Below are 9,815 nucleotides of genomic sequence, written 5' to 3' on the forward strand. Positions count from 1 at the left end.
AGTGTTCAGATATTAGTTGACCGCAGCGATGATGCAGAAATAACTACTACGAAGAGCTGAACAAACTAGACTTCAGACTGATGACTGTCCGCAATCGTTAATATTTTACAGACCTCTTTCCAGCCTGATCTTCCTTACATCCCAGAATTCTTAACTCTTGCGATCTCATTAAATATCCTCTTTTCTAGAACTCTCTCTATCAGTAAACATCTAATTTATAGACCTGTAAATTCTCCTCATATCTGTCACTATCATTATTGTTATTAACCTCAAAATTATAATATTAATGATAGTAATTATTATTATTATTGTTATCGTTATTATTTTTATTACTATTATTACTACTATCACTGTTAGTGGTTGCAGCAAAAGTATTGCAAGTTATGCCAGTATTAACATTGATAGTTTAGAGGGTCAGTACAGTTTACTCCCACCACAACTTCAGACACTCACATCAGTTTAGTACAAGTTGCCATATTGAAATTGTTATTTCCATAGGTAACTATGATGTAGCAGATGTTATAAGCGAATCCATAGGCCTAATCTCGCCAGTCAGTTGGGGTTGAATAAATAAATGATTAAAGTAAATATATAAATAGAATCACAATGGTCGTTTACTTATTGTGCCCTAACATCATGATGTTTTAAATTCGAAGCTGTAACAAAAGATATATCACACTGTAAACCGCAAACTTATTCCTTGCACAGCAATATAGAACTTATTTAGACTACCATTTAGTTCTAACTCAATCTATGCCTCCAACAAACGAGTCTTTTTTGTTTCGTTGGATGAGAGTAAAGGAATGGAGCTATCAGAAGGACTGTTAGTCATAATGTAGTAGGCTAGCGCCAAATGTTTCCCACCTCTATACTAATTATCGACTAATTTCACAGATACCACACGGTTTAGGCGAGAAACGGATCTTCACTCGTCGTAAAGGTTGTGTAAGTTAAACAGACTGAAGATAAAACTACAAATACTTTGACTGTGGCGTAAGCATATTACGACAGTAATGCACTGAGATCACATGCTTCAAAGACTTCATTAGTCCTCAAGATATAACACATCGTGTTACGAACCCTCCCCAGAATGCCACGTGCATTGATGAGTGCATGGACGGCCGCGGAAGGCCAAAAACTAAGGAAGTGTCGTGAAGTCGTTAATGAATATGAAATCAGGTGACAGATTCGGGACCTTATAATGGGGAACAAACCCGTAATTTGTAAATCAATTTCGTGAAGTCGTTAACGAATTTGAAATCAGGTGAAAGATTCGGGACGTTACAATGGGAAACAGACAGCTGCTCTATCCATAACTTGCATATCAGTTTCATTCCGTAGTATCTAAAGACTACTCAGTCGAGAATGGAATCACCCAATTAATTAATGAAGGAAGCCTTGTGACAACAAGATGTCGCCCCGTCATTTTGGGAGAAATTAATAAATTGTTGTTGGACCCTACCCGACATACCTATGCCGGTTTGGGAAGCGGGCTACACCCACGTGTGACTGTGGGGCTACACAAGGCACCCCAGACCAAGCGGTGTATGAGTGCCGCCTTTTCGACGATGTGGCGGCGCAATTAAGTCAACAACTACCTAATCACGACACGGACCACCTGCTCAGGCAAGAGGACCGTTTTCTAACCCTAAACAAACTTGCCAATGAAATATCGAGCAATGTGTAAGGTATTTCTTAAGGAACAATCTATAACCGACTAAAGCCGATTCAGACTCCGTACACCTGTCCTGTTCCGGGGCGTGGACATGGTGGGAAGTCGCTTCTCGGACAAGGGGGAGGATGCACATTTAAACTGACCAAGACATTCACCGGACATGACAGTAGAAATAAGTATTAGGTTAGACGTAGGACAAGATAGAACAACCCCATGAGCATAGAACTGCAGGGATTCAAATATGCTGGGCCAGCCCGGTGTCAGGGGCATGCCCACAGGGATTAGCTCGCTAGGTACGGCCAGAAGGTAGGTTTAAAACACGATGGCACACCTGTAATGCAGCAGGTAGCGTGGAGTAGTTACCAAAGTAGTAGATACAGAATAATATCAACTCAAGAATGTAGCAATAAAAGAAATATGTAGAATAAGACATCAGTAGGACTTCGAAATGCCCGTAGAGAAAAAAAAATAGAAGCCACAAATTTTCCTAGTTACTAATTAAGATTAGCTGTAGCATTGTAAACAGGTATATATATTAGGACCCGCTTATGTATTACGTCGTGGGTTAACATGTATCATGCAGTTTGAAGAATAAAGACTTTATTTTTTTAAAATGGTGGATCCAGTTAAAAAGATACAAGTTTAAATGGAACATCTCCTTGGTCTTGAGGAGCGCACGAACACAGGAAAGGCAACCGTCTCCCAATGGTCGAGGCAGTGCCTGGTTAGGAAACCTCTGGTAAAAAAGGGAAGAGGTCAGATCTACGGCATAGCATGCGAGAGCTGGCCGTGTGACCACTCAGCAAATTGGCACCAGAAATCACTAGCGTGAGCTGCTGACCAGCTGTCAAAACCCTTGAGCATCGCAACTCCAGGCCCATCCTGGAACGTCTCCTTCGAAGGGCCAGCAGCTACCGGCTCACTCGCGACCGCCTCTTGTCTGTGTCTACGTTCCGCCATGCTGCGATAGTGTTTTAACGGTTCGTTACTTCGGGCACAGTCTAGTAACGATGCCCGGGTTTGGTCGCTGTTTTGGTCGTTTCGCGATTGCGAGTACAGGGCTATTACAAATGATTGAAGCGATTTCATAAATTCACTGTAGCTCCATTCATTGACATATGATCACGACACACTACAGATACGTAAAAAAACTCATAAAGTTTTGTTCGGCTGAAGCCGCACTTCAGGTTTCTGCCGCCAGAGCGCTCGAGAGCGCAGTGAGACAAAATGGCGACAGGAGCCGAGAAAGCGTATGTCGTGCATGAAATCCACTCACATCAGTCAGTCATAACAGTGCAACGACAGTTCAGGACGAAGTTCAACAAAGATCCACCAACTGCTAACTCCATTCGGCGATGATATGCGCAGTTTAAAGCTTCTGGATGCCTCTGTAAGGGGAAATCAACGGGTCGGCCTGCAGTGAGCGAAGAAACGGTTGAATGCGTGCGAGCAAGTTTCACGCGTAGCCCGCGGAAGTCGACGAATAAAGCAAGCAGGGAGCTGAACGTACCACAGCCGACGGTTTGGAAAATCTTACGGAAAAGGCTAAAGCAGAAGCATTTCTTAAACAGGAGATTGGAAAACCGATGGATCGGTCGTGGTGGAGATCACGATCAACAATTCATGTCATGGCCTCCACGCTCTCCCGACTTAACCCCATGCGATTTCTTTCTGTGGGGTTATGTGAAAGATTCAGTGTTTAAACCTCCTCTACCAAGAAACGTGCCAGAACTGCGACCTCGCATCAACGATGCTTTCGAACTCATTGATGGGGACATGCTGCGCCGAGTGTGGGAGAAACTTGATTATCGGTTTGATGTCTGCCGAATCACTAAAGGGGCACATATCGAACATATGTGAATGCCTAAAAAAACTTTTTGATGTTTTGTATGTGTGTGCAAAGCACTGTGAAAATATCTCAAACAATAAAGTTATTGTAGAGCTGTGAAATCGCCTCAATCATTTGTAATAACCCTGTATTTCGCGATACTACGGAAGAGCGGCAGCGCGAAACATGCGGTAGGTTTCACCGATGTCTGCCATCCCCTTTCTGTTGCCGAAACCCACTTCTCATGTTCAGTATCCTCTCTCCGAAATGTTCTCAATTAAACTTATCTAGTCACAGGTGAATGTTATTCAATTCCCATATAACGTGCTGTAAATGTGTCTATGTCAGTAGAGGTTGCCCTCGGTTAAGCTTACGTTTTCCAGTGATAATAGTTTCCAAATCCTTTATGAGTGTTGTGATTTCTCCCGGTGTCCATTACAATCGGTGTCTCGCTGCAAGAGAGGTCGTTGCCCGTGCCTTCCGACGGTATGATTCCGATGGAATGTCAGTATATTACTATTTTTATCGACCGCTATCAGGGTGCCTAGGACCCGAAAACCTTGGGAGTCGGTTTATGTGTGGTAACATAAAGATAAACAAGAGGAAACCAATTTCACACTTAGGTCAGCGATTAAAATATATTCACATGCCTACACAACTGGCCATTAAAATTGCTATACCAAGAAGAAACGCAGATGATAAACGGTTATTCATTGGACAAATATATTACACTACAACTGACGTGTGATTACATTTTCACGCAATTTGGGTGCGTGATCCTCAGAAATCAGTATCCAGAACAACCACCTCTGGCCGTAATAACGGCCTTGATACGCCTGGGCATTGAGTAAAACAGAGCTTGTCTGGCGTGTACAGGTACAGCTGCCCATGCAGCTTCAACACGATACCACAGTTCATCAAGAGTAGTGACTGGCGTACTGTAACGAGAAAGTTGCTCGGCCACCATTGACTAGACGTTTTCAGTTGGTGAGAGATCTGGAGAATGTGCTGGCCAGGACAGCAGTCGAACATTTTATGTATCCATAAAGGCCCGTACAGGACATGCAACATGTCGTCGTGTATTTTCCTGCTGAAATTTAGTGTTTCGCAGGAATCGAATGAAGGGTAGAGCCACGGGTCGTAACACACCTGAAATGTACCGTCCACTATTCAAAGAGCCGTCAGTGCGAACAAGAGGCGACCGAGACGTGTAACCAATGGCACCCCATACCATCACGACGGGTGTTACGCCAGTATGGTGATGACGAATACACGCTTCCAATGTGCGTCCACCGCGATGTCGCCAAACACGGATGCGACCATGATGATGCTGTAAACACAACCTGGATTCATCCGAAAAAATGCCGTTTTGCCATTCGTGCACCCAGGTTCGTCGTTGAGTACACCATCGCAGGCGCTCCTGTCTGAGATGCAGCGTCAAGGGTAACCGCTGCCATGGTCTCCGAGCTGATAGCCCATGCTGCAGCAAACGTCGTCGAACTGTTCGTGCAGATGGTTTTTGTCTTGCAAACGTCCCCATCTGTTGACTCAGGGATCGAGACGTGGCTGCACGATCCGTTACAGCCTTGCGGATAAGATGCCTGTCATCTCGACTGCTAGTGATACGAAGCCGTTGGGATACAGCACAGCGTTCCGTATTACCCTCCTGAACCCACCAATTCCATATTGTGCTAACACTCATAGGATCTCGACGAATGCGAGCAGCAATGTCGTCATACGATAAACAGCAATCGCAGTAGACTACAATCAGACCTTTATCAAAGTCGGAAACGTGATGGTACGCATTTTTCCTCCTTACACGAGGCATCACTACAACGTTTCACCAGCCAACGCCGGTTAACTCCTGTTTGTGTATGAGAAATCGGTTGGAAACGTTCCTCATGTCAGCATGTTGTAGGTGTCGCCACCGGCGCCAACCTTGTGTGAATGCTCTGAAAAGCTACTCATTTGCATATCACAGCATCTTCTTCCTGTCGGTTAAATTTCGCGTCTGAATCACGTCATCTTGGTGGTGTAGCAATTTTAATAGCCAGTAGTGTAGATAAATGGATTTAATATTAGACAGTCCTGTTACGCACGTGAACAGTTGTGACAATTCGTCAAAGGAAATTGTTGCAAGAAATAGTTTTCTCAGAGAATTGGTTTTTGCCAAATGATGCGCAAAACCATCTATTACTCGAAATAACTGTCAACAGCTGGCGTTTCTCTGCCTGAAAATAAATATGCCTGTTTGTGTTGTAATAAATCTTAACATGTGGATAGAGTGCATGGCATATTTAATTAAATATTCCCCTCAATAACTATTTGCACAAAGGCCTCACATTTGACAAGCTGCATAAAGTGGCAGATACCTCCTTTCCAACAATGAGACGAACCGCTTATGGATACAATTGCAACTTCTAGTTGACAGTCTTCGTTTATATGTACTTCTTTAATCTGTATGCCTGTTGCTGTTGAAATCAGAACTCTGTGATTTTATCTTAATGGGCTTTCGGCGACACATGAGTATGAGAAAGCAGTGTTTCACTTGACTCTTCTAGAAAAGTGCTGTCAAGGAGTGGCACAGTAAACCTCACCGGCTAGCGCAGCTCTTCTCTTGTAACGTCTGTAACTGTAATTGGATCAACATCTAGGTCACACTTCCGCCCTCACTAGACGCAACTTTGACGAAACGTTCTTCACTGGTTTGGATTTTCTACTTAGGGTTTCCTCTCTCCTATCTGATAAGTGTCTCGCACTAACGAGCAAAACCGAGGTATCGAGCGAACGGTGGATCGTTAAATTACCTCCTCCGTGGGCAGACTGCAATTAATGAAGATTCTTCAAATGAACCTCAATTCCACATCTGCCTTTTTGCAATTATTTTCAAGTGCTCGTCACACTTTAAATCGCTCCATTCGCATGCTCCCACACTTTCAATGAATGTATTGCATCCAACTCTTGTTTGGCAATTGCCCTTCGTCGAGAGGTTTTTCTAGCATGTTGGGAAAAATTTGGCTTATAAGAACTATAAAAATCAAGGCGGACTCTTACTTCACAGTTTGACATGAACTTCCAACTGTTAACCATATCTAGAGGACGACACCATTTGCACTGATCTCCCATGGAAGACTTGAGGAATGCTAAATACGCCACGACAGGTATGGCGTAGATAAAGACTAACGTAGCAAAACACAGGTCTGGAAACTGAGGACGACGTCCTTTACGGTCAGGTCTAAGATAGGCAGAGTAATTTGGAGGGCCCTGCTTCTACGTTGCATTTATAACAAACAAAGTATTACAGCAGCTTCTTGAGATAACAGAAATTTATGATATCATTTTATTTCCAGTAATATTTGCGCCAATTTTCGGATGAAAAGCATTGGACTGTCGTTTTCCCTTTATGACGCAGTGTACTGGTACACTCCTGAAATTCCATCTTTTAAAGTTTGTCCATTACATAATAATTTTTTTACATGTAATTCTTTCTTTGTTTCTCAGGTCTTTGTCCCACACCAACACGGAGTCGGGTTTGTTATGGCGGATTTGGTATGGTTAACTGTGAGAGGTGGCTGGATGCCATTCCTGCCACCACCCCGTACCCCCTCGAACGGAAGTAGTGTACCCCAGCTGTCTGCATATAGTGTAAGTCATGAAGTAGTGCGATCGTTTTTCAGATGTCTGTGAGTCGTATAACTGAGGCGAAACTTGGAGACCAGCCCGGTATTCACCTAGTGGGATGTGGAAAACTTCTAAAAACCACATCCAGGCTGGCCGGCACACTGGCCCTCGTCGTTAATCCGCTGGGCAGATTCGATCCGGGGCCGGCACGCCTACCCGAGTCCAGGAAGCAGCGCGTTAGCGCTCTCGGCTACCCTGGAAGGTAACTTTTTACATGTATCTATGTTATAAATCTGTGCGACGAAAAAAATTAACAATACTGTAAACTTCATGATAAAGTGATAAACGCAATCTTATTTTTTGTTTCGTCTTAAGATCGATATATTGTCATGGGTAACAAATGTCATGGATAACAAAAGCCACAAGCTTCTGTGAAGCTTGTCACGTGACCTATTTAAAAAGTCTTTAATTTATTTTAATAACTATACAAATAGGGTGCCATTTGTTTCTTTTACATTCCTAAGAATTCTTCGTTTATAAAACACATAATTTCACTTAAGAGTGTCTCTGTTACTGAAAGTGGAATAATACTGTAATTAATTTGAGTAATTGAATCGTAGAGATATTTCAGGAAGTAGCAGCATTTCATATAAACCATGAAACACGTGGCAAAGGCCTTATTTCTGTTTGGTCACTTCGGTTTGCCACTTCGCTACTTCTTGTAAGCTCTCAGACTGCTGAGATACTGCTCATTTAGTCTTAGTTTCAATATTATGATAAAGTACGTATGAAAACGTTTCTGACTTGTGTAGAAATAACAAATGTGAAGTTTTTGATAAGTTATCACAAAAATGAAATGAGGTAATACTCAAAATAGTGTATTATACTTCAGTTTTCTCACACATAAATAAGCGAAACGACTGATATTTTTAAAAAGGTCTGCAATGGACGCCAGCCACAGACAGTGACGCTATGTTCCAAGTAAGTGATAATATAAACTCCTTTCTTAGAATAATAAAACATACACAGCAAAAACAGAGTGTATTATTAAAATTGTATGAAGAAAGTAATAACCTACCTAAGAGGGATTTTATACATTGTAACTCAGAAAGTGTATGGAAATCAAGCAACACTGCAAATTATATAAGTCAGTGCTGATGTGAAGATGTGAAAGAACTGATAAACACCATGTAGTAAAAAAAGGAAAGGGGAAGCTGTATGAAAATGCAAGTCACCCCACAGTACCCAATGGAGCTTACTGACATTGCATATGTAGAGGAGACAGTGCAGTTAGTTGATGCATTACGCTCCCACAATAAAGCCTGTGTGAATGTAGAGTTTCATCATTCGCATTGCAAACCAGCACAACACTAAAAAGTGCTAAAAGCTTTTCTTAAACAGTTTGTATATATTGACAACAACGCTACAGAAGAGAAAACACAGCCTACTGTACAGACACACTGTTGTTCTGATAAATCCATGCGTGTAACATGTCGCCTGTTATCATAGCAATGCCCACCACGATTCCGCCCCCTTCCCTGGCCGGCTGACCAATACACATATTATGTTAGCGTGAAGTTTACATATGTAGGCCAACAGCAGTGTGCAAACAGTACAACATTTTCGTGAAATTGTAAGCACATGTACTTTAATACTGGAACTGGATTATTTATTTTCCTGCATAAAATATTTTGTTTCAAAGGACATTTGGATGGTTATCAGTGATATTCATGAGAATTACACATCTCCGTTACCAACTAAGAATACACTACTGGACATCAGTAGTAAGCAGGCATATTGAGTACAATAGGCAATTACTTAACAATCAAACTCAACCCACACACAAAAATAGGATATAAAAAGTAAGATGAGATAAGATAAGATACAAAAAATTAATCAATAAAAATTTATTCAAACAATGAACATTTGGTAAGGAAATGCGTTATCATTATTTTTAGTTCACTTCTTACCTTTGACATTCACAACCTCTAACGCAATATCATTTATTTACCTCCAGCTCACTAATGTATTTAGACAAATTAGAACAGCTAGCAATATTTAGATTCATCGGTAGGGTTTCCATTTATGTAGAATAAAATTTTAATAAGGTTTTATATTTTTTAATCTTATAAATATGAATAATGAATGAGCTTAATTTAAATTTGACATTTCTGTCAATACAAATAATAGCCCGTGAGACAGACAAGTAAAACATAAGATTTTGACGAATATTATAAACCGTCTTTAACTATACAACATTTGAGAATTTGGAATCATGATGTCAAAATAAGTGACATAGGAATATGGGAGGAAATAGAAAACTCAGATTCTCTCTTTTTTATGACTGTAAAAGTAATAGCAAATCGTTACTTACCTATAAATAATTTACCAAAAAAACACAAAATTACATGAAAGCCTACTCATTATTTTTAATAGTTGTGTAACAACGGGGAAAGGCCAGTGTCCCGGACTCGAACCACGGACTCCCGCTTGCCAGTCTTCGGCTGTCAGGTCTTCATCCCAGCTCACAGGTGACTGCTGAAGTGAGGCCGTCTCCTTCCCGTCCTCACGAGTCACCCGGGTATGTAAAATCAGACTTCAAAATACCTTTTAACTTCTTCTTATGGCACTGAGGCTGCTGCTTGCTATTCCATTACAGCGGCGGACTCGGTGCGTCTGTGCATGATGTAG

This window comes from Schistocerca cancellata, chromosome 8, assembly GCF_023864275.1.
Source record: "Schistocerca cancellata isolate TAMUIC-IGC-003103 chromosome 8, iqSchCanc2.1, whole genome shotgun sequence".
Taxonomy (NCBI): Eukaryota; Metazoa; Arthropoda; class Insecta; order Orthoptera; family Acrididae; genus Schistocerca; species Schistocerca cancellata.